Here is a 25906-nt window from a genome sequence, read left to right on the forward strand (position 1 = left end):
GAATGGTCCTGTATTTGGCTCCATTCATCTTCCCATCAATTTTAACCATCTTCCCTGTCCCTGCTGAAGAAAAGCAGGCCCAAACCATGAGGCTGCCACCACCATGTTTGACAGTGGGGATGGTGTGTTCAGGGTGATGAGCTGTGTTGCTTTTACGCCAAACATATCGTTTTGCATTGGGGCCAAAAAGTTCGATTTTGGTTTCATCTGACCAGAGCACCTTCTTCCACATGTTTGGTGTGTCTCCCAGGTGGCTTGTGGCAAACTTCAAACCAGACTTTTTATGGATATCTTTGAGAAATGGCTTCCTTCTTGCCACTCTTCCATAAAGGCCAGATTTGTGCAGTGTACGACTGATTGTTGTCCTATGGACAGACTCTCCCACCTCAGCTGTAGATCTCTGCCGTTCATCCAGAGTGATCATGGGCCTCTTGGCTGCATCTCTGATCAGTCTTCTCCTTGTTCGAGGTGAAAGTTTAGAGGGACGGCCGGGTCTTGGTATATTGAAATGGAAGGAGTATCAGACCACTGCAAATCTGATTGCTTGCACAGTGCTCCTTGAGATGTTTAAAGCTTGGGAAATCTTTTGGTATCCAAATCTGGCTTTAAACTTCTCCACAACAGTATCTTGGACCTGCCTGGTGTGTTCCTTGGTCTTCATGATGCTCTCTGCACTTTAAACAGAACCCTGAGACTATCACAGAGCAGGTGCATTTATACGGAGACTTGATTACACACAGATGGATTCTATTTATCATCATCAGTCATTTAGGACAACATTGGATCATTCAGAGATCCTCACTGAACTTCTGGAGTGAGTTTGCTGCACTGAAAGTAAAGGGGCCGAATAATATTGCACACCCCACTTTTCAGGTTTTTGTTTGTTAAAAAAGTATAAAATATCCAATAAATTTCATTCCACTTCACGATTGTGTCCCACTTGTTGTTGATTCTTGACAAAAAATTAAAATTTTATATCTTTATGTTTGAAGCCTGAAATGTGGCGAAAGGTTGAAAAGTTCAAGGGGACCGAATACTTTCACAAGGCACTGTATACACACTTAAAAAAGTGTAAAAGTGTAGTAGTGCAATGAGGTGCAACATCTGCATTCAAGTGACTGATGCAAGTAAAATGTTTGATATGAAATGATTATTCCACATTAAGATGATTATTGTCCATCTTTATGTGAATAAAGTCAAAGCCTATCTCCTCTGTTATTGAAGAGATAGGCTGTTTGACCTCTGTTTGACAGCAGGGGTGTGTGGGGTGGGTAAGAGTTCCATCTCTGGATTCTGCATGTTTTTGGATGGGGGAGAGGGAGGAAGGTAGTATAATGGTGTAATGGAGGCAACAGGGAAGAAGCTGTTCCTCAGCCTGGCAGTCGGTGTTTTGATGGCCCGGTACCTCTTCACTGACAGCAGAGGGACAAACGGGGAGTGTCCTGGGTGGCTGATGTCCATGCAGATGGCCCATATGAACTAGAAACCAGGCTAATAAACCAATGAATCAGGCCCAAATTGAAACTGAAGGTGATTAGCAATTTGGCTAACAAAACGGCTGACTTACTAACACCAAAATCCTAACAGTCGGGGCGGGCACACAGTCTAGGAGACGGGTGCCGGCGCCGCAAATTGTTCGGCGGGGAGCCGTGGCAGGGAACAAGAGTCCAGATCACCTGGCAGATTGGCCGGGTGGAACAGCATCGACGGGGGGGGGGATCCGAGGCCTCTTCCAGAAGCGAAGCAGAAGACAGACTTCCCACTAACAGCTGGATCAGCAGGGCAGAGGCAAACCAGGCAGAGTGGCCATCAGAAACTGCAAGCAGAACAAACACAGGTTAAACGCAAGTCAGCCACAGAATGTGCGATGAAGTGCACCTGTGACCAGAGGGTCCATGTATATTTTGGTAATTGGATTTTCTGTTCTAAAGCAGGTATTGAAAAACAAAAAACGAATGGTTATTTGATTTTCATTTTCAAAGGCAAAAATTAAAATTGAAATACAAGGCGTTTTTCCTTTTCACGATTAAAAATGGATATACGAATTTCAAAAAATGCTTTGATTTTCATTTTTTATTTACAAAAACAAAAAATAAAATAAGTCAGAGACAGAAACGAAATAAGAACCGTTTTTCATTTTCTGAGACCGGAAGTGGTCATCAGCAAGGGTGGAGCAAGCAGCAAGGGTGGTCAGATTGAATCAGAGCCGAGGACTCTCTGTCCCGCCCACATTTACCGGCTTCTGCTGTTTATGGATGCTGCTACCGCTGCTGCTAACAACGTTAGCTTCCAAAAGTGGAGATAAACTCTACAGGTAAGTGTTAAAGTCAACTTTGTAACTAGTTGCACTCTTCTCTACTTCTGGACAATATCACATATAAAGCAGTGAAGTTACTGTAAGTTACCATCAGACTGTAACCTCTGATATAAACTTGTTCTAACATCGTGTTTTAAAGTCGTTCTATAAATCTCAATTTATGTTTCCTAACTTTGTATTTACAATGAGGCTAATCCCGGTTAGTCAGTGTTATCTATTAGGTGTAGCTAAGTGTCCTGAAGGTCACAGCTGATCAATCATAATAGATCAGTCATAGGGAAACTGCTGTTTCGAGGCGCAGTTCATTAATGATCAGCAGATAGAAATTAATCTATGTTAACGTTCCTCCACAGAACTCTGATGAATGTTAATCTCTCAGTTCAATGAATGAAGAACAGTTCAGTTCTGAGTTAATATATCTGTTCTTTGCTTCAGACTATTTAACAGCTTCTGTTCATACAACGGTGTACGGTCAGATAACTGTGGAGCTCATGTTAACGCTAATGATACATTAGAATAAAAATAATAAACTTTATTGTCCATCTAAGGCAGTAAAATACTCTTTGGCCTCAACCAGGAAAACAAACATTTCTATAAGATTAGAAAGTAGGACAAAATACAACACTCTGTTGTGTTTCATTCGTACCCTGATGTGTTCATTCTGATATTTAAAGTTCCAGCAGTTGGACTGAAAGAACCTTGGAGATCTTCTTCTCACTGTTTGTGTCTTTTCCTTCCAGCCTTGGTCTGGATCATTGGGAACATCTGATCTGATGAACTGAGAGCTACAGAGAACCTGAACATCCAGCTGTGGTTCTCTGAACAGTCTTCTCTCCATCGCTGTGAGGAAGAGCAGCACTGATGTCCTCCTCATGCTTCCATTAAAAACAATGATGCTGCAGATTCAGCTCCTCTCTTCATAATACTTGTCTTGTGACTGTTCAATTTTTACACTTCACTGTCAGCAACACATTATTTATTTCATCCATTTATTACGTGTTTACACATCTTTACAGTTCACAATTGTTAAATAATGCAGTTTTTAAATGTGCAATGAAGGAAATAATGAAGCTCTTGAGCTGAATGTGTTGATGTTTTAATGCTGCATATCTGCTATAAATAACATTGTACAGGGTTTCTGCAGATATCAACCAGTCAAATTTAATGCTTTTTAATGCCATTTTTATGCTATACTGTAAAAAATTTAATGCCACGACCATGAACTCAAATTACACTGGTTTGGGTTTTTTTTGTAAAAGATGATTTTTATTAGCCTAGCCGCGCTAGACAACCCACGGCAACGAATTTAATTCTCTGCCAGGGAGGGTCTAGTTACCCTCCATAAGGCTCGAGGCTGGATTCTCCTAAAACTGGCCGGACCAATCACCATGAAGTGTAGAGTCAGAAGGCGGGCGTAACGAAGTGACGACAGAGGCGTGACGATTCTGACAGAAACAACTGGCGCACAATAAACAGTTATCTTTCGACTCGGCTTTGGCCACAGCCCTTAAAGATTTGAAGCTAAAATTCAACTTGAAAGATAAACAAAGGACGGCACTTAAGTGTTTCATTGAGAAGAAAGACGTATTTGGACTTATGCCGACGGGATATGGCAAATCCTTAATTTTCCAGTTGGCTCCGCTGGTTGGGAAGCTAATGGGACTTAGCCACACAATCCGCCAGTGCTCTCGGAACCACGTCAGCCTATTCGTTGCGTTGATTGGTTGTATACCTACCCAGTTGCTGCAGAGGGATTTGATAGACAACCTTTTAGCCCGCCTCCCTCCCTGTCGAGCTTCCCTAGACCCTTGTGCCATCAGAAACATGGGATCTAGCATGGCTAGGCTAGATTTTTATATGAAAACCCGACATTTGACTATTTCTGAATCTGGGAACCACCCCTGAACACCAACGGGCTGCAGTCATTCTCTGAAATCCACGTTTTTCAGCCATTTTTGCTGGAATTTGTGTTTCCCCATTTCCCAGCCTGGTCCAGCCTGCCAGCCACTTTAAAAACATGCAGTTTTTAGAAATTGTACCCACCCGGCTGGAACAATTATTTCAGTGCTTCGGCATGTTTACGCAGATGCACATACCTGACAAATCGCAGTCTATAAATATATTATTGTCAATTATTTTCTTGAAAACTGCAGAAAGAAATTTTAATGCCACCGAGAATCAAATTTAATGATTTTTAATGCCATTTAAGACCTTAATTTCTGCAAAATCAACTTAATGACTATTAATGTTCTGCAGAAACCCTGTTGTATTTCTGTTACAGCAGCAGAGATGAAGTTAAAGGTGATAAATAGAATCTGTGAATACTAAGAACAGAGAATAATAAACTGCTGAAAGAGTTGGTCTGTCCTTCTGTCAGTGAAAGCTAAACAGGAAGTGGTTCACTGAGGATGTCGTCCATTCAGTCTCCTTCACAACCAGATGAGGTTTTCCTTCTGGTGGCTTCATTCAGAAGATCCTCACAGTGAACATGAGACACCTGGGATGAAGAGAGATGTCACAGTATCAGCATCAACAGCAGCGGTTCATTTTAAAGTATCCCTGGAAAGATTTCCTATTTCATATAGTTTTCCAAGCACTGAACGACAAAGACCTGTAGTCACTTTAGCTTTAGGAGAGGATTTTATTATCCAGCTTATCTGTGCTGCAGTTTAAATGTATTAACTGTAGTGTTCATCATTATTTTGGACATATTCTGGGAGGTTATTTTTCTAATCTGCACTAAGACGTACTACAACATGTGAATCAGTCATTAAACAATGTTAACGACTAGAGAGTAGATTTACTGTTTTCTCCAGTTTAACTTCAGAGACTCAGCAGATATTTAGGACTACTGACAACATAGAACCTTAACCTTACTGTTTGAATCACATTTAGGTTTTCTAAACGTTATATTAATGTGAACCAGCGTCTCCACACAGTTTTATTAACTAAATGTACCACATTACACTAACACGACACACTTCAGCCTTTTCCATGAAACACAATGCAAACATCGTTAGCTTAATGCTACACTAGGTTTAATCAGGCTACGACTGAGCAGCTCGCTCGGTTAGCATCACTAATTTATATTAAAGCTAATATTTACTGGATGCTAACTCTCTTCTCTTGTCAATACACAAAGAAATAAACTCCACCAACATCTGGACTGCATGGCACACATTATATCTGACACGGAAGTTGCATATGAAGTGCATTAAAAGCGGCACCGACAAGAACATAAACATTTAGCCTACTTACCGAACTTTCAGTGTCTGCTGGTAGAATCAGCCGAAGGTAGCAAAATGGTTAAAACAAGCCAACAGCCAGGAAAAGTGTCTGTGGAAAAGGTTCTGCTTCTTCATCGATAAACCACCAGTGACCATATCAGAATTAATCCTCCAGACTGTCAGTCATTCCAGACGAACTGTCAATCAGGTAACCACGCCCCCTTGCGTCGCAAAACTTAATAAATAAAAAAAATCGATATTGATTTATTTTAAGATCGGCCACTTGATCTTTCATTTTGACCATGAAAACAAACAAACAAAACCCATTTATTTACAGTCTATGCACCGTACTCTGTTTGGCTCCACCCTTGCTGATGACCACTTCCGGTCTCAGAAAACGAAAAAACGGACCTTTTATCGTTTCTGTCTCTTACTTATTTTATTTTTTGTTATCGTAAATAAAAAATGAAAATCAAAGCATTTTTTTAAAAATTCGTATATCCCTTTTTGATTGTGAAAAGGAAAAACGCCTTGTATTTCAATTTTAATTTTTGCCTTTGAAAACGAAAATCAAATAACCACTCGTTTTTTGTTTTTCAATACCTGCTTTAGAACGGAAAATCCAATTACCAAAATATACACGGACCCCACAGCAACTTGTCACTGTAGCAGACGCTAATCGGGCGGAGACTGGAGCTGGTTCTTATCAGGTGCTGATGACCGATCAGATGCAGCTGCACTCCCTCCACAGCTGAGTCACTGAACCCCGATTACCGCAGTCAGGGGCGTAGCACAGAGGGGGTGGGACCGAGAGAGAGAGCAGGAGAAGAGAGAGAGAGAGAGCAAAGGAGAGATGTGAGGAGGAGAAAGAGGAGAGGGGAAGACAAGGAAGATAGAAGCCAGGAGAAAAGGAGGGAGAGAGAAAGAGAGAGAGAGAGAAAGAGGAAAAGAAGTAGAAGAAGGGGAGAGAAAAAGGCAGACAGTGGGCCAGGGTGGGACTGTGACAGTCTTAAACTGCCTTTTTTATGACTTGCCTAGGTGAATAATGATTCTCTCCACTGACAGCAATACCCACTAAGCATGCAACGTGTTTGGATGTGGAATATTGCATTGGATTGATTGCCTGTCAACTATGACTACAAGAAATAAGAAACTATGTAACGGTGTATGTCATCAATTTTAGGTTAATGAGAGAAAGAGATGAAATTGTGCGACAACTTTTTGAACATGTTTTATCAACCACAAAGTGTTCTATAACAGCTTTTTAATTAAAAAAAACCCAAACAATTTTTTTAGCTGAAGAATAGGGACTTTTCGTGTTTACAAATAAGTGTGCCAGGGAGTACTTGGCTATTATTGTCCTTGCACTGCACATATGAATACAAAGAATACAAACATGCAGAAATGAATGGCAATGCTGCTAGAAGTAGAAGCCCCTCCCCCTCTATCCATTTCAGGGAGTGTTCTTCTTTCTCCACTTAAAATTCATACATTATTAATGCAATAGTGTGTGCACTATCTGCTTCTTGGTTTTTACTAGGCTTTATTTGACAATTTTAAAATCTGCAGTTGTTTATGTTTGCATATTATGTTTCTGTGCTTAGAATGAAAATACATCAGTCTGTTTTCTGTTTCAGCATGTGTACTTTGTATATTTACAATGCCTTATGTATTGTGCTTGAAAGTGTGCTGTCTACAGATGCTTTGTGCACAGCTATGTGGGTGTACCTCTTTGTGCCAATAGGGTGTGATATTGAACACGCACATAGGATTCTAAAAATAGAATGCTAGAATTCTAAATAGACAGCTCCCTGCCTCCTTGGAAATGAGAGAGTGGCACAGAAATGGAGTGGTGTCCATACGAGACAAACTCCTGGGAGGAAGCTTTCAAGGGTTGTTTCACTAAATGATATTCTTGGTTGTGGACAGTAGCTAATAAACTGTTGACAAACCTTTCTTGAAGTGAAAACAGTCAAAGCCTATTTCCTCTGTAATTGTGTCACAATTTCTTAGATTGTGAGGTTGTGTACTCAAAAAAAAAAAAAGAAAAGGTCCAATTTCTTTTCTGAACAATTTTATGTGATCTCAATCCCAAACTTAACAAGTTCAAAGAAAGATCTGAAAAAGAATGTGAAGGTCTTAAGGAAAGACAAATATAGTGACACAGAATCCAACTGTGACTTCACAATCATCCATCCATCCATCCATTCTCTATACACCGCTTTACACTCCCGAGGGTCGTGGGGGGTGCTGGAGCCTATCTCAGCTGACTCGGGCGAAGGCAGGGGACACCCTGGACAGGTTGCCAGTCTGTTGCAGGGCTACATATACAAACAAACAATCACACTCACATTCACACCTGCAGGCAATTTAGAGTGATCAATTAACCTCAGCATATTTTTGGACTGTGGGAGGAAGCCGGAGTGCCCAGAGAAAACCCACGCATGCACAGGGAGAACATGCAAACTCCATGCAGAAAGATCCCAGGCCCAGGCCGGGATTTGCAAGGCGAAAGTGCTAACCACTAGGCCACTGTGCAGCCCCTTCACAATCATGCGATGTTGCATCCTGTTGATGTGTGTATGTCCTTAGTGAACTTATGTACAGTGTTCCAAACACAGACTACTAAAAGCACATCTTAGATACTTCATCTTGTACTGTGTTGTTTTGTGCAGGGTATGCAAACATGGACCACCTGGTTAAAATTGTACTTCATTACCAATGTTGAAATTGAAATAAAACATTTAATATACAGTATGCTACCAGTTATAAAATGAAATGGTGTCACATTTAGGATTTTTGCTCACTCTCACCCTCCTGTTTACTTATATCAACATGAATCCCAATTAGTATGAATGTACAAATATAATTGTTAGATTTATGTAAGACAGGCATGACTTGCTAGTATATATCATTCTAAAGTTTCAACATTGTTGAATCAAAATATTATCTGGCTGAAAATATCATATGTTTCTTTTTTTTTAGACAGACTTCTGTGCTTGTGGGTAATACTGTTATGACCAAAAGTTTCCATACACTTGTAAAGACTGTGCATTTCAAAGTTTTATGTAAAGGACCACCTCATTAAATTTTCACATGATAGCTTATAGTCTGGATCCATGGCTTCGTTAAGGATTTTCCATTGTGAGATACAGCTGCCGACACGGCATCTCTGTAACCATGATGTGAACACTGTGTCAGTTACCTGCTGATGATCACGATTGCATCCTACTACAAATTGATTGATTTATCAGTTAGACATCATACAAGGAACAATTGATTAAATTGTGGGATGCTTCTGAGTCCCATCAATTCCCGCCGCCCTCTACATATTTTGGTCACGCAATGTAGAAAACCCCAGACAGACAATGGTGAAGCTCCTGGTGTTTCACAAAGCCTTTATTTACGTTCAGCCGTCAGTCTTATTTTGAACATAAATTCACCTTTCTGTCCTTCACTCCTTTCTTCAGGAAACACCTAGCTTGTCCCCATTCCAGCTAGGTGCTTCAAAGTTCATACACATCCTTTCCTAGACAGCAGCAGTGTGTGATCGTTTTCTTTCATCGTTATGTGAATTGCCGGACTTTTTGGCATAGTCCTTGTCATATCAAGAAACTGCTTCTTAGATAAACATTTCCTGTGCCGCTGCAATGGTTCCAAAATAAAATCCCGTAACACTATAAATATGCTTTTAAAACAAAAGCATGGAGTGAACGGTTATTTTAACACTAGCAAAACAAAGGCTTGCCAAAAGTGATGAACTGATCAACACACCTTTATAAGATTAATTTACACGCAATTCAGTATCCATGCATAACACATGCCTGTGCTCAGTGCAAGGTCATTTTTTATTAAAGATTTCATCCATCTGAAATGATGCGTCAACTGACCAGCCTTGGCAGAGTACTGCGCTCTCTGAGTGCTTTTCTAGTCATCAACTTATTGGATTTGTTTAACCACTATGTAAAGAATGCAAATATAGTCGAAGCTAAGTGGCCAGGCTAACGCTAACACACAACTGTTAAGAATCAAAACATCTTTGACAATTACCTGTTTTCACAAATGTAGTCAGTATTGCCTGTGACTACGATGAAGACAGGCAGCTACTAACAGTTTGATTATTTGTTTCTGGATCGCCATGTAGGCTTGTAAAGTCAGGATCAGTCAAGAACAGCAATTGCATGGTTACGGTGCGTGAATGTTGCTGAATGGCTACGCATGCAATTCAATTCAATTCAATTTTATTTATATAGCGTCAATTACAGTCAAATCGTCTCAAGACGCTTTACAGAACCCATATGCCGGACCCCAGAGCAAGCCCAAAGGCGACAGTGGCAAGGAAAACACCCTTTTAACAGGGAAAAAACCTCGAGCAGAACCCGGCTCTATATAGGGGGGACCCATCTGCCTGCTGGCCGGGCGGGTTGAGAAGGACAGAGGAGGGCAAGGGGAAGGGATGGGAGAAGAGGGAGGGGTGGGAAAGCACGGAAAACACAACACACATTTGGATACATATATGACAGGATATGTGAACCAAACAAAGTATAAGCTAACATTGAAAACTGACTCATAGTTTACTCTTATGATGTACGGCTCTGACATTAAACATACTCCATATATAGCTAGCAGTAAAATTCAAACAGTATGTAAGTTAGCATAACAAGTATAGTGAGGGCGATGCAGAGTTCACTAGTGGAAAAGGGGAGCTGGAAGCAGCAGCATCCCACAGCAATGACATACAGACATTTTATAGTGACGCAATGACGTGGCTCTGACTTGGCTCCTTGCCAATGGAAAAGCAAAGTGCTTCTGAGGAGGCACGAAATTTGAACCAACTAAGCACCAGCACTGAACTTGAACCGAACTAGCACCTTGTTCTTTTTGGTCGAAAATGGGTATGTGTGGTGTATGTTGTCAGAGTAAAGAGAAAAACAAGTGCGGGTTGTGGAGTCGGCCTCAAGAATTCACAGTTTGGATTGAAAAGCGCTCAATGAGATTAACTTGGTTAATTTCCAGTCTTTCTGCAACATTTTCTATGCAAAAGGTGCAGAGTAAACAAAAAATGTTTATTTCCCAATTCAGTATGGCCATGTGGAACAGAAAGAAACTAATGATCTTGTGAATGGAAAGAGTAAAGATCAATGCTTTTTAGTACAGATAGAGAACAAATGTAGGTGGGCAGAAGTCCAAGTATTGCCTTATATATAAAAGTATACCAATGACGGATCCTTCGGGTGGCCATCCCACCCAAGAGTTTAACTTTTACTGGTGTGTCGACATTTTCCTGCCTGCAATAAACCTAAAAGAAGCAAACAGTGTCAACCATCGGAAGACATTGAGCAGAAGCATGTATATACAAAATATCTCCGCAATCCAACACAGACAAAAAAGTTGCAGTGACATGTCACTTTTGTTGCATTAAAAGACAAACAGAGCTTGTTTCGAAAATAAAAATCCAACTTTAGCCTCAGCTTCTTCACAAGATTCTCCATATGTGGTTTGAAAGTGAATTTCCCATCAGTCAAGACACCCAGGTATTTGTAGATGTGAGCCAGTTCTATTTCATTTTACTCAAGTGTGGACACTGAGGGAATAATTTGTGGCAATGTCCTAGAATCAAAAACAACATTAGCTTAGTCTTGTCTGCACTGAGAACAAGTTTCAGGTGAGGTAATGGCTACTGGACAGCAACAAATCTTTGTGCAGAGATTCAATAGCCTGGACAAAAGTTTATCCATGGCAGTAAATAACTGTGTCATCATCATAAAAATGCAAATTAGCATCTGACACAGTTAGACCCAGACCATTGATATAAATAATGAATAAAAGGGGACCTAATACAGAACCCTGCGGCACCCCCTTGTGGACAGTATATAATTCAGTGCACAGACCATCATATGTAATGCACTGAGTTCTGCTACTGAGATAATTTTAAAACCAAGTGACTGTGTACTCTGAGCATCCCAAATGAAAGAGGCTAAGTTTGAAATATGGTCAACAATGTCTAATGCCTTTGACAGATCCATGAAAAGTGATGCACAATGCTGATTCTTGTAAAGGGCAACAATAATGTAATTTACCGCATTCATTGCAGCTGTGATGGTGCTGTTTTTTCTGAATGAATTTCTGATTGATATTTTGATAAGACAGCACTGGAATATTAAAAACTCCTTTTCTTGCTCACTCACAAGAGCTTCAAGAACTTTGACCAACATTGATAGATAATTAGTTAAAATCACTGGGGCACTTCCTTTTAATAAAGGAAGAACAAAAGCTGATTTCCAAACAGAGGGAATTTCCTTTTTTTTTTTACTACAAGGTTTAAAATGATTGTAATGGCTCTGCTTCAAAATCAGCTGTCAGTTTCAAAAAGTAAGGATCTATTATTAAAGTGGTGAAAAATGTATCTCTTGGTTCAGCGTTAGACTACGTTATACTCCATTCGGCAACAGAAGTGAGTTAATGTTCTCTCTCAACTGAGTTTTATTGTTGATGTTGTAATAACCGTACACAGTCAGTGTTGAGTGTGAAGATCTGCTACAGGACAATTTGCTGTCACTGATGGAACAATGATATCTATGATTCTAAATTACATCAGTAAAAAAGGAAAGGAAAATGACAGGACATCTGTTTGTGAATTGAATCTCAAAAGAAAGCATGTCAGCATCAAGACAACCCTAAGCACCTATGCATGTTTTGGAATGGTCAGGTCAAAGTCATCACCTTGATCCAGTAGAAGTGTTGTGGAGAGTTCTGAATTGAGCAGTTTATTTGAGTAAACTCCCAAACACCCCAAAGTTGCCCTGTACAGGGGAATGGGCCAAAATTCTTCCAAGCTGATGTGCAGAACCTATCAACAGCTGCCTAAAATATTTAGTTGTAGTCATTGCTTCACAAAGGCATCACACCAGATACTGAGAGCGAAGGTTCAATCAATCAATCAATCAATCAATCAATCAATCAAGATTTATTTAAGGTGACCACAGTGCTTTCCAGTTAAAATCAAATAGTAAAATTAAAATAAAATTAGAATAAAAGCAAATTAAAAGAAAGGAACAATAGAACACATCAACAAATAAAATAAAATAAAATGTCACCACATTACTGAGCATTAAAAGCCAGTCTAAAAAGATATGTTTTGAACCGTGCTTTGAAAAGGCCAAAGTCAGTGATGGTGCACATGTCAGGGGGCAGCTTGTTCCAAAGTCTGAACCCAGCAACTGAAAAAGCTCGATCACCCCAGTGTTTGTACCTGACCTTGGGGACTTCCAGAAATAGCTGTTTGGTAGACATTAATGCCCTGTTAGGGTTTCAGACAGAAAGAAGTTCCATTAAATAAATAGGCGCAAGGCCGTTGAGAGCTTTAAAAATTAAAAGTAAAATTTTGAAATCTATCCTAAAAGAAACTGGAAGCCAGTGGAGGGAAAAGAAGACTGGGGTGATGTGCTGGCGCCTTGAAGTGTTCGTGAGGAAACGGGCTGCTGCATTTTGCACCAACTGGAGGCGGGTCAGGGCAGACTGGGAAACACAGGTTTACATACTGTTATCGAATTCAGATATGTAATATTCATTTTCCTGAGGTGTAATTTGAAATAATTTATTATTTTCTTCTTATTTGTTCAATTTCGTTCTCAGAATTTACATTTAGGACTTCTGAAATCTAATAATATTTTCAGTAATATTTATGCATAAATATAGGAAATTCAAATTCAAAATCGCCATTATAAAATGCACATTATCAGTATCATATGTCGGCACATCCATTTCTACCATTCATTCAGTATTCCAGAACTGAAATATGATTGTATAATTATTTGTTGGTGGTAAATCTGTTATTTCAACATGCTGCTACTAATGTAGTGTATGTGCCTTGAAATTGTGCTGCTTCGTAATGAGAGTTACAATAGTTTTTTTTGTTCATGGCAGATTGAGCATGTGATGGGTGACACCTCTAATTTCCTGTAATATAAAATACATACATTTCTCATGTAGAAATAGCATAAATACAGCATTTGTAACATTTAAGGTATTACTGTTGTGTACATATGTTAGACAGAATTGGGATACACCTCCTAAATTCTTTTTAGACCTTTTTAGATTTTGTTGTAATGACCTGGGCATCTTTACCACTATTTCATATTACCATCACTAATTGCTATATGATGTCGATTTATCGTTATTAATCTATTTAATGTAGCCCATTTTCCTTTTTTGTAATTGGTAATAGATACTGGCATCAATTGTAAGTAATTATCGCAGAAGTTGTGACTGAGGAAGCTGCACCTCCTTCATCAATGTTTCGTCATTCCGGAAAGTTTTTCGACGTCCATGAAACGTCCGCTTTTGAAATACACACGTTTGGAAAACACTGTAATCGCTATTACAGTTTTACAGACAGGGTGTTCTTAGTAGTAGTTTATTAGACGAGCTCAGATAAACTCAGATAAAATGTGTTGTGGTATGACACCGCTGTATGTTGAGTGTTTTTCAGGTTGTGAACTGTAGATCAAGCTGCTGCTGGTTACATAAGAAGCAGACAGTAGCTCTGTGTACTGCGCTGCTCCAGCTGCCCCAGCACTATCCCTTTAAATGAGAAAGAGCTGCTCTACGTGCTGCATGTGTGTGGAGGGCAAATTACGAGAGAGAGAGGGCTACTCTGTTATGGAGGACGAGGCGATCGAAAAACACAACAGAGAAGCCCTTTTGCTACATTTTGGTGTGTAAAGGGGGCCGTGTATCGGTCGCCCCCTCCTCTCCCTTCATTTGCCGAATTCTGATTTTGAATCCGAGCATTCTTCTTGTCTATGGGCTCGGGTGGGCGCATCTCTGGTTTACCGATAGGACGTAGGCTGCCTCTTAACAATAATTTATTTCGCCCTTTCCGCGCCGTAACGTCGGAAGAAACGAGATCAGGAACCAGCAATAACACCGTGCTGATCATGGATTAATGCTCGAGTGAATTTTCATCTGAAAGGTAGGCTTATGGGATGCTGCGAATAAAGGCCGAACGAGGAGAATGTGTCCATGGGTGCAGAATGTGAGTGAAGGTGTCAGTGCTTGTGATGGATGCTGGTGGTTTATGGCACCATCCACAATACAGCTTCGTTCAGACGAGGCGGAGGAGACTGCAGAAATATCGGGGTGATGTGGGTAAAAGCAGTGGGGTGTTCCAGCTCTTTGTGTACATGGAGAGGCCCTTGGGAGAAGAGCTGATCAGACGCATCGAGCTGCGTCTTATTAACAAACACACTGACGTCAGCGTCTGCCAATGACGCAACCTCTTTGGTTGTCTTTTCAGCGATGAAATTTCTGTTCAGTTATTTTTAGCGGTGCTTTTTCTGTGTTTTGGTGTTTTCTTAAAGGCTGATGCTGTGTCAGCTCGTTCTGTGTCTCTAGGCCCAGTGACGTGTTTTAATTTACAGATTTCTGGAACAGGTCTAATTTCGAAAAGTCAATGTGTTTGATAACTTGGACATTTTTAGTCGAATTTCTGAAAATAGTTTACGAGATCTGAACAGTTTGTAGAGACTGAAGTGTGGGTATTAATGCAACTCAGTTGGGCTGCTGGATTCTGCTGGTATATGTCTGCAATTTTGAGATCAACTGTACACTCTCCCAGATCAGACTGAAATATTAAGAACATCACAATAGTGTCATCAAGTTGGATAGTGGCTATTTCACAAAGTCTTCTTATGCTGCAGTGTTTGTTTTGACTTACAGTAAAGAATTTGTTTGTGAGGACACAGACTGGCAAACTATCACAACTTAGTCTGGACGTTTGTTTCCAGCACATGACAAGTTCAATAACATGTATTTAACTGAACTTTACTAGCCAGCTGTCAAGACACTGAAAAGAGATCCGAAGTGAAAAGCCTGCACAAGACCTAGTTAGTTAAACATCTCAAAGCTATTTGTTTCCTGCACTTTTGTCTGGTATATCAATGACGAACCTGGACCCAAAAATATAATGCACTATACAGATGTTCAAGAGACTTGGAAGAAATTTGTAATGCTGTAATTTTTGAAGGTAGTGGCTTTCCAACTGTTTCACCACCCTTGAATAAGACCAGAAGCATAGATACCATTACACTGGTTTGTGAAGACATGACAGGGGTTGAATTTTAAGTCAGAGAAAATTAGATTTAAGAGAGTTGGAATTTGATGTATATTAGAGTAGTTGGAGGCTGTACACTAGAACAGATCACCTTTCTCTGTCTGAGATGAAATTGTTTGCTACAGAGAATGTGAGGTTTTGGATTACCAGTGCTTGTGTTAATACTATACAAAGAGTAGTTGTGTTATGAAGTTCTTGCCAGTGATAGAAGCAGCCGAAAAGAGAAGAAATTGCACTGCTTTTAGGTGCCCAGATACATACTGACAAAAATAAGCTGCTAAATTAACTTACTACAATGGAGTGTGGGACATTCTCCAAGCTGTAATAAAATGTGCTATTCAGACTTCAAACACAGTGATGTTGACTATTAATTCAGGGTTCAATATTGGGATATGGTTGAAATGGTATACCTGTGCATTTATTTTGTGTGTCTTACTGGGTGAATAAGAGTTCAAAATGATTTCCCAGAAAGAATTATAACTAGAAAATTTTTCCGTTCTTTGTTTCTTTTTGAAGAAAGCTTTTATTTATTTATTTTTATTTTCTTGTATTTTTTTTAGGCATTTCTATGAGAGTTATCATACAATAGAGAGAAAACAGGGTAAAAGCAGTCAGAGTGAGATGGGAGTGATATGCATCAAGCAAGCAACAAGTACTCCAGCTGGATGCAAACATAGTATGTTGCCATTCATGTTTGAAACTTTAATTCAAACTGTTTTGTTAAAGATAAAAAATGACTGAAGTGCATGCAAGGATACTTGCCTCCCCCAAGTACACACACAAACACACCGCTGCCAAGATGTTCCTCAAGAATGGTTGGCATTTGGACTGTTAGGACTAATGCGTATGCTACTGTGGACTTAAGCATGTCATGAGCACTGATACTCTAGTACCAAGTGAATACCAAAATTTCAAAATTTTAGTTGTTCACTCATATTAAAGTCACAATGCTTACATCCTGAAATGTTGCTGTCCTGAGAATCAAGACAGCTGCGTCTGTTGTAGCAATGCACCATGGTCAACCATAGACTGCACATATAGATGATGAACCCTCTGAGACATCACCTATACATTTCCTGAACAGTGGTTTCGAAGGTGGCTCCAGCTGTCACCATCTTGGTAGTATCTAACTCCTTTTAACTGTTAGCAAGTCCAAAAATAAGCAAACAGATGGAGCATGAATGGAGCTGAAGCAGTCCATTCAAATGTTTCATGGACAAGGAAAAGTACTGAACAGTCAAAGTGGCCATGACATTGTTTTAATACAATTTAGAAAAGGTGAGTTATATCAATAAGCTAGTTTACACTGATGTAGAAATACCTCCTGATGTAAGCTGGGTTCTGCAGACAACCTTTGCAGGCTACTGATATAACTAGCAGTTTGTGTGTGTGTGTGTGTGTGTGTGTGTGTGTGTGTGTGTGTGTGTGTGTGTGTGTGTGTGTGTGTGTGTATTAACCCACTGTGTGCAAAAGCAGATACTGTGCAATCACCCTGACTCTAACCCTTTATTGTTCTTGTCCATAATAAAAACATAATTTTGTGCAGGTTGGTAAAAAATTATGTGATCTCCTAGGTTCATAACATCAGCAAAAAGTAAATCGAGTCAGAGTTAGCAAAATTGCAGTTCAATCAATGCGCACAAAAAATTATTTTCACAAGAAATGTCTTCTGATGTGAATCATGCCATGCAAAAAAAAAAAATCTGGAAGATTTACAATTAAGCATTCTTTATCTTCAGGAAGATGGAAGTTATTACAAATATATCTCAAAAGATATTGCAGTGCAATGCTCTAGGGTGAACTGTAGAGTGTATAATAAGGATGGACATAGCCACTGTGATGTCAACCATTGATTTGTGAAATTAAGCCATGAGTTTGCTACTTCATGGTTGCCATTATAGATTGCTTGAAACCAGAAGAGACCATATTTAGAAAAGAGGACAGATATGGCAGTGATCGGCAAGACTGACTGAAAGCCCGAGAACACTCTGCATGCCCACCTTTGCCGGCTGCTGTTGCATTTACCGATGCCATTGCTAAAAACATTAGTTTCCATGGGTCGAGGAAAACTGTAAAGGTATGTATTAAAGTAATCTTAGTAACTTACTGTATTCTTGTCCACAATACTGCATATAGGAGGAATAACCTACTTTATTGTAACTAAAGTGTGTGTAACCTCTTATGGTAAAACCTGTTCGAATATTGTGTATTCAAATTTGTACTGTAAATTAAAGGTAAAATTTCTAAATCAAGTGAATGTTAACAGTGACAGTTACAGCTACCAATTAGCTTATTTAGCACTCTGACAAACCCAGTTTTGTATGCCATCAAGTTTCCTGTAGGTTGCATTTGATCAGTTATAACAGATTGATAATGTTATTATAGTCTCTTAACTGTCAAAGTTTTGATGTGCTATTCACCCATGAGCAGCAGAAATTTTCTCATTAAATTAAATTAACATTACACCACAGAACATTGATACTAAATAATGTGTATTCGCCCAGTTTAGTGAAGGCACAATTGAGTTATGCCAGTGTGTGCTCATCTTACTGTTCTTTGGTTCAGCATCAGTGTCAGACTGTGTGCTGTTTTTTGCAAGTCCTGTTCATTTCACTGAGAAAAACTTCTTTTGGAATGATTCTTTATTTTTCAGAAAAAGTAATATGTCTGACGGCTACCTACGATGCTACAAGCATCCACACTGAACTCCAGAGGTGAGTGATAGTTACTTTTCTGTAAAATATGTAAAATAGCACAGCAGACTATTTTTTCTGCATCTGAGCTGAGAGAAGAATGTAGTGTCAGGCAAATGCGTGGAGCTAAGAATAAAAATACTGTCCTTTTCCTTATTCTTTATAGCTTACATGATGATACATTAGAATAAAAATAAAAATAAACTTTAGTGTTCAGCTGATGTAGTAAAGTTGTCTTTGATCTCTTCAAAGGAAAACACAAACATTTCCATAAGGTTAAAAACATCACAGAATAAAAATGTCACCCTTTCCATTGCACTACAGTTAGTGCATTCTTACTCATGGTGTGTTCTCATACTTAATTTTACTGTACTTTGTTGACAAAAGTAACTGCAGCTGTAAATTTTCTCATTGTTACTGTCTTTGTTAAAGTGTCTGGATCTAAATCATTAGTGACAACTACTTGAAGTGTGGACTGACAGAGCGACATGGTTATCTGAATGGAAGAGCCTTTCTGCCTTCTTCATCAGAAGGAGCAGCACTGGATGTCCTCATCTCCCACTGCAGTCGGAATGACCTAAGGGATGTGTCAAACCTTGTTGCAGCAATGATGGAGGATCTGTACCACCACCACCATCATAAAAATATGAAAATCATTTTCTGTGGCACCCTGCAGAGATGTGGTGGAAGGCTGATACCAACCCAGGCAAGACTGACAAAGCTCACAGCTTTGTAAACAGTCTTTCAGCTACATGTGTTCACAGTTTTAGTGGCAGATTTGTACATTACATTCACATAATGTTTGACATGCCCGGATTGTTTTTGCACAACTGAGTTCATTTCATCATAAGTGGAAATTTTTTTGAACAGTTTGTTGGAGTCCATTAAAGCCCAGCTTAAACAGTGGATAAGTTTTCATGTCTGACAATTTGTTTAAGTTGAATTTTTCTGTAATTTTTTGTTCTTGAACATCTCCCACAGTGCCATACCTGATGTAATAAGTACTGTTTTGTCAGTGCAGTATTTTTAGGGTCCAAGCACCGACGGTGCAAGGGCACCGACTGTCCAAGGTACCACGGTGCCTAGGACCCTATTGAAACCTTAGGGTTTATTTATTATTCTTTGGTCGCATTTTAAATTGCATTTTTGGCGGCCTTATCAAACCCCGAAATGCGTGAAACTTGGCATGCATATGAGGACTGGTGAAAATTTGATATTTTATGAGAGTTGTGCATGTGTGTGCCAAAATAGCTCTATAGCACCCCCTGCAAAATTGCAAAATGTGGTCATTAGGCCAACTGCCATGATGTTTCATCTACAACTACAATATTTGGTAGGCATATGCAGCACATCAGGACACACGAAAAGGTCAATCACGGCCATAGTGTAAACTCAACAGGAAGTCAGCCATCTTGATTTTGCTGTAAATTTTTGGAGATTAATAACTCGTCAGAGGAAAGTCCGAGAGGCTTCAAATTTGGCCAACATATGCAACACTGCTTCCAGATGAAAAGTTATCAAAATGCTCCGCAGAAGTCAAAGGGCGTGGCCATGGCAATTCCCCAAAATAATGATCCTTCGCCATTAAAGAGGAAGTGGTGTGGAACTGCTGAACATGGTCCAATCTGCCGGAAATTTTACATGTATGATCAGAGTATTTCCCTTATCACATACATGTGGTTGGATACCTTCCCAGTCACAGTGCCACCTTGTGGTATCAGGAAGTAGACTTTTTTTTATACTTTCATGTACTATTCTTAGCAGGTTGGTCAGATTCACCTCAAATTCGGTGACAGAAACCCAAACACGTTGATGATGATTCCTAGAGAAAATGGTGACTCATCATGAAAGGGTGTGTTTGTGGCGGCACGGCGAATTTCGATTTCTCGCCAAGAAAATTGAACCATTTGTATCTCAGCTGGAAATGGTTCAGTCGGGACCAAACTTCATGTGATGGACACCAGTCGGGGTCTAAACAGTTCCACAATCATAAATGTCAAAAATTCGCTTAGCGCCACCTATTGGCAATAACAAGTATTTATCATTACATTTGCACGTATCATTGCCCGATACTTTGTCATATCATTCTGAAAATTAGACACATCAGTGTTAATGCCTTCACGATGCTACAGTGTGAAGATTTTGACGATTCATAAAACGCTGTTGCCATGGCAACGCATCGTTGACGTAACAAACAAAGTACTTCTTGACATGTTTAAAATGCTGACATGCTCACCAAAACTTCCACACATATCTGGACTGGCGAAGAATTTCAGGTTTTACAGGAATTTCACCTTATTGTGGCAAATTGGCTCCATAGCATCACCTAGAAAATTTCAAACTTTTACTATGACCAGTACGTGTCACTTACAGCTATGAAATTTGGTAGGCATATGTAACTCTTTAAGACACACAAAAATGTAATTGATACCCATGCTCCAAATCCAACAGGAAGTCGGCCATTTTGAATTATGTGTCAGATGTATTTACGATTTTGGGTCATTTTTGACTATTTTCAAAAGGTATTTACCTAAACAGGGTAACACTGAGAGAGCTGAAATTTGGCCAGTATGTACAGCAGGCATGGGTGATCAAAAGTTATCAAAATGCTCAGCAAAAGTCTAACGGCGTGGAAATGGCGACCCCTGGAATTTGACAATTCGCCGTGTAAAAGGAAATACTGTGTAACTGTCCCATACATGCTCCAATCTGCATCAAATTTTACATGCATGATCACGGTCCTGCCCTAATCACATGTATATGCCGATATACGGTCATAGTCATCGCGCCACCTACTGGATGGAAGGAAATGCTGTATAACTAGCCTGTACATGCTCTGATCTGCTTAAAACTTTACATGTGTGATCAGAGTCCAGTCCGGAACACATCCATGGGCCCATATACACTTTCCGTTGCAGCACCACCTTCTGGATGGACAGGAAAAGCTGTAAAACTAGCCTGAACATTTTCCAATCTGCCTGAAATTATGCATGTGTGATCAGAGTCCACTCCTCACGCCATCCATAGGCCGACATACACTCTTGGTCACAGTGCCACCTGGTGGATATGCGTGGATTCGCCAACCAGCAAGGATGCGAGGACCCGTCCATCGCTGCTTGCAGCTTTAATTGTTAAATATAATGCTTGTGACTAGGGCTGCAACTAACGAAGAGTCGAGTAATTGTCTGAGCACAATACGTCATCAAAAGCGGAAGTGAGAGCGCAATGCAACAGAAATTACCATCCGTCCGGAGCGCGGAACACGGACAGACATCAGCGCTGCATCGTGCATATATTATGTATGCACGATGCAGCGCGGACATCCGCGGTCAATCATAAATGCTGATGTCAGCATTTACTATACAGCTGTATCTAAACGCGGACATCCGAGCTGCACCGTGCATACATAATACACTGCTCAGAAAAATTAAAGGAACACCTTGAAAATACATCATATTTCAATACGGGGGAAAAACAAACTGGATATTAGCATTGATATGGACTGGATAATGTGTTAGGAATGAAAAGTGCCACATTGTTTGATGGGAATGAAAATTATCAACCCCCCAGGAGGGGTAAATTCAAGACACCCCAAAATCAAAGTGAAAAACTGATGTGGCAGGCTAGTCCATCTTGCTGAAATTCCTTGCCAGCAACTCGAAATGGTATTCAGTAGTTTGTATGGCCTCCATGTGCTTGTATGCATGACTGACGATGCCGGGACAAGCTCTGAATGAGACGACAGATGGTGTCCTGGGGTATCTCCTCCCAGAACTCGACCAGGGCATCGCTGAGCTCCTGGGCAGTCTGAAGAGCAACCTGATGGTGTCGGATGGAACAAAACATAATGTTCCAAAGGTGTTCTATTGGATTCAGGTCAGGTGAGCATGGGGGCCAGCTAATGGTATCAGTTCCTTCATCCTCCAGGAACTGCATGAGTTCTCTTACCACATAAGACCGGGCATTGTCGTGCACCAGAAGGAATCCAGGACCACTACACCAATGTAGGGTCTGACAATGGGTCAAAGGATTTCATCCTGATACCCAATGGTAGTCAGAATGCCATTGTCCAGCCTGTAGAGGTCTGTGCGTCCCTCCATGGATATGCCTTCCCACACCATCACTGACCCACCACCAAACCGGTCATGCTGAACAATGTTACAGGCAGCATAACATTCTCCAGACCCTTTCATGCCTGTCACATGTGCTCAGGGTGAACCTGCTCTCATCTGTGAAAAGCACCAGTGGTGGACTTGCAAATTCCTGTGTTGCCAGCCGAGCTCCATGGTGCCAGTCAGTGAGCACAGCGGGCACTAGAGCAGTGGTTCCCAAATGGTGTTTCGCGGCACACTGGTGTGCCGTGAGGCAAGTGCTGGTGTGCCGTGGGATTTTGTGACAACCATACATTATTATTGCAATAAACAATTACAGAAAAAAAATATTTTTAAATTTACTATATCACTGCTTTGTATGCGCTCATTTCATAATACAGAGGCAAACTACCTAAAAACAATTCTTAAGAAAAAAAAAATCAAAGAGAACTCATATTTCGCGGGTCACGCAGTTGCACAGGTTGGAATTATGAGACTAACACCTGAGAGAAACCAAACGAGAGCGAAAATGGAGCGATTTCTTGTGCGGAGCAAAGCACCAACCATCAGCACAGAGACTGCCGACAACCCACCGAAAGAAAAGAGAAAAAAAACTGTCAGCAGACGGTATCATGACAGTTACCTGTCTTATGGCTTCAGTTGGACCGGGGATGTCAACACTCCTCAGCCCGAGTGTGTTCTCTGTCGGGAGAAGTTACCTAATGCTAACATGGTTCCGAGCAAGCTAAAGAGGCATTTAAAAACCAAACATCCCTCCCATACTGGGAGAAACTTAGCCTACTTTAAAAGAGCACGGGATCAAAACCAGAGGCAGCAAGATCGTTTGTTGGATTGTGTGAAAGTGTCTGAAAAGGCAATGGAGGCTAGTTACGTCCTGGCGGAGCTTATCGCAAAACAAAAGAAACCTCACACAATAGCGGAGACACTCATTCTCCCCGCTTGCCTAAAAATTGCAGGTGTCATGCTGGGTCCAGATGCCACAAATGAGCTTTCCAAAGTGCCTTCCTCCGATAATACAATCAAAAGACGAATAGACGACATGTCAGAAGACATTGAGCAACATTTAACAGAGAAACTACAGGTGAGCGGCAGATTTTGCTTTGAAATGGCTCCAAGTGACTTTCCTGACTTGTTCAAGTCAATGATTCGCTTTTTCAGATCCGTGCTGAGCTCCTTTAACTTTCCCGTTGTAGCGTTTGTGGGCATTTGTATCCACTGAGCCCTATTTAAATGGCCTCAGAGAAGTAACCAGCTGTAGTCACTCATAAACACTCACAAGAAGTTAAGAGGCAATGCTATGAAGCTCATTTCATTGACACAACTTTCTAAGTCACCAGAATTGCTAATTCATGTTGCTGTATTGTAGTGATATTGCCTTATTAAACGTTAATTTAATAAGTATGCACTCGTTATGAAATGGGGCACCAATCTACAAAGTAGAGAAATAAAATAACTGATAATGGATTAATTCAGTGGAACAGTCTAATATCTGAATGTCGAGAATCCTCGAAAAACATTGACCCCAGTCAACACATATAAACGCAAAAGAGACTGTCATTTTGGTTTAAATGAAAGATATTTATTGACTAAAACTAATAACAAAACAGTGATTAATACAGTAATAAGTATAATGGTGTTTGTGTGTGGGATAATAAGTGTATGTGTGTGTGTGTGTGTGTGTGTGTGTGTGTGTGTGTGTGTGTGTGTGTTATTCAGATTTGCATTTCTAACTAGGATTATGGACTGAGTAATCAGACCGCTGAAGGTATGACGAGATGATTAATAATTTGGAAAATGAACGACTGATAAGTGACTAAACGGAGTTATTAAAAGGAAGATTTTGGAAGCTATTTAAGGAAGATTTCAAGTTATTTTGAGACGTCAACCCAATAATTGAGATCACACCAATGCGTTTGCTGGCTTACATTGTTGGAGAATGGCTCAGAGGTTCGGCTGGGACCACGTTGCGTCTTGAACGGACCTGACCATACGGGTCAGCGGATTCCCCGGCCGTGAAGTCTGTCGCTATGGCAACGTCTTAGTGTCCTGCCTGTTGACCACCGTGAGGCTTCGTTCGGGCCAGCTGGGTGGATCTCGGCAGACGGTGGAGAGAACGCAGGAACCATTCGTCCTTCTTTTGGGGTTGACTTGACCGAAAAATAGCTTGATAAACAAAAAGGTAGGCTCTCGTTCTATGTCGGTAGGTTTAGCTGAAAAAAGTAGCACAACGCTGCACAACGGGAAGAGTAAAACTGGAATGGGATTGAATTGGTTCTTGATTAAAAATTGTCGCAAAATGTAAAAATGTAGCTCTATTTGTTCAGGTAGTGAGCGAAGATATCTATTCTTTGATTAAAAGAAAAATGATCAAGAGTCGTGGTTAGCAGAGGCCCGCTCTGTAACCCGGATGAGCTTATAGTAAATAGAAAAAGAAAGGAAAGGGGGGGGCGCTCGTGAGATGGCTGAAGGGTAGACGTGTTTTCTGTAGCTCCTCAAGGCACAACACAATTTTCATGCTTTAAATCCATATTTGCCAGAATCTGTGCCTCCGTCACATTGTTTGGACTACCCTTCATCGTTTGAGCCATAGTCTTTTCACCTGCAAACGGAAAATGTCGAGTAAGGAGAAAGGTCGCTCTAACAAGGAAGTTAACGCTAGTGCTAAAGCTAACCACGAGAGGCACAGCAAGGATAGCGATGAAGATGGTGATCTACCACTGGTTTGGAAAAAAATCGAAAGGCGCATCCTCCGATCTATCAATGTTCGTTTTGACGAGTTTGAACAGAAGATCCAAAGCCTCGTCGATGGTCATGGTGAGTTGGCCGAGAAGATGGGCAACATGGAAAATCAGGCCGCAAACCACGAGCTGCGCGTTCAGAAGCTTGAGGCTGGCCTGGATGAGCTGAGACAAGAAAACAAGTTTCTCCGCACCAAGCTCTTCGACTTAGAAGGGAGATCGAGAAGGAACGACATCAAAATAGTGGGAATCGCTGAAGGAGAAGAAAAAGGTCGCCCAACTGATTTCGTGTCCCACTTGATCCCCAAGCTACTGGGTGCGGAGAACTTCGACAAGCCAGTGGTTATTGATAGAGCACACCGCACTCTCCAGCCAAAGCCGGCCGAGGGCTCCTAACCTCGTACCATCATAGCTCGTGTACACTTTGCTCAGGATAAAGAGAAGATTTTGCACATATGCAGGCAACGCCGTTCCCTGGAATACAGCGGAAAGCGCGTCTTTGTTTTCCCGGACTATACTTCTGATGTCATGGAGAAACGGAGGAGCTTCAAGGAGGTGCAACGAATTCTACGGGAGAAAAACATCCAGCATCACCTCCGCTTCCCGGCGCGACTTCATGTTCAACACCAAGGGCAGGTAAAAGTGTTCAGTAGTCCTGCTGAAGCCAACAACTTTATTGAAAACGAACTCAAATAGACGGAGGAC

The 25906-nt window shown here is 40.6% G+C and overlaps 1 protein-coding gene and 1 long non-coding RNA gene across 7 annotated transcripts in view; both read left to right on the forward strand.

Moving 5' to 3' along the window:
- Positions 1-2040: 2040 nt before the first annotated feature.
- Positions 2041-3395, forward strand: LOC127531623 (uncharacterized). The gene is made up of 2 exons (XR_007938756.1): positions 2041-2314; positions 3058-3395. It is a non-coding gene; the product is annotated as an uncharacterized LOC127531623 (long non-coding RNA).
- Positions 3396-14079: 10684 nt separating this feature from the next.
- Positions 14080-25906, forward strand: part of fbxl16 (F-box and leucine-rich repeat protein 16) — a 158251-nt gene continuing 146424 nt past the window's right edge. Inside the window, exons 1-3 of one of the 6 annotated variants that reach the window (XM_051941303.1) lie at positions 14085-14518; positions 18312-18372; positions 18784-19057. The gene's annotated coding sequence lies outside the window, so the exon portion shown is untranslated. Of the gene's footprint in view, positions 14519-18311; positions 18373-18783; positions 19058-25906 lie in introns of all 6 variants that reach the window. The other 5 variants (XM_051941306.1, XM_051941304.1, XM_051941302.1 and 2 more) reach the window with 5 other exon arrangements.

This window comes from Acanthochromis polyacanthus, chromosome 21 (genome assembly GCF_021347895.1).
Source record: "Acanthochromis polyacanthus isolate Apoly-LR-REF ecotype Palm Island chromosome 21, KAUST_Apoly_ChrSc, whole genome shotgun sequence".
NCBI classification, from domain to species: domain Eukaryota; kingdom Metazoa; phylum Chordata; class Actinopteri; family Pomacentridae; genus Acanthochromis; species Acanthochromis polyacanthus.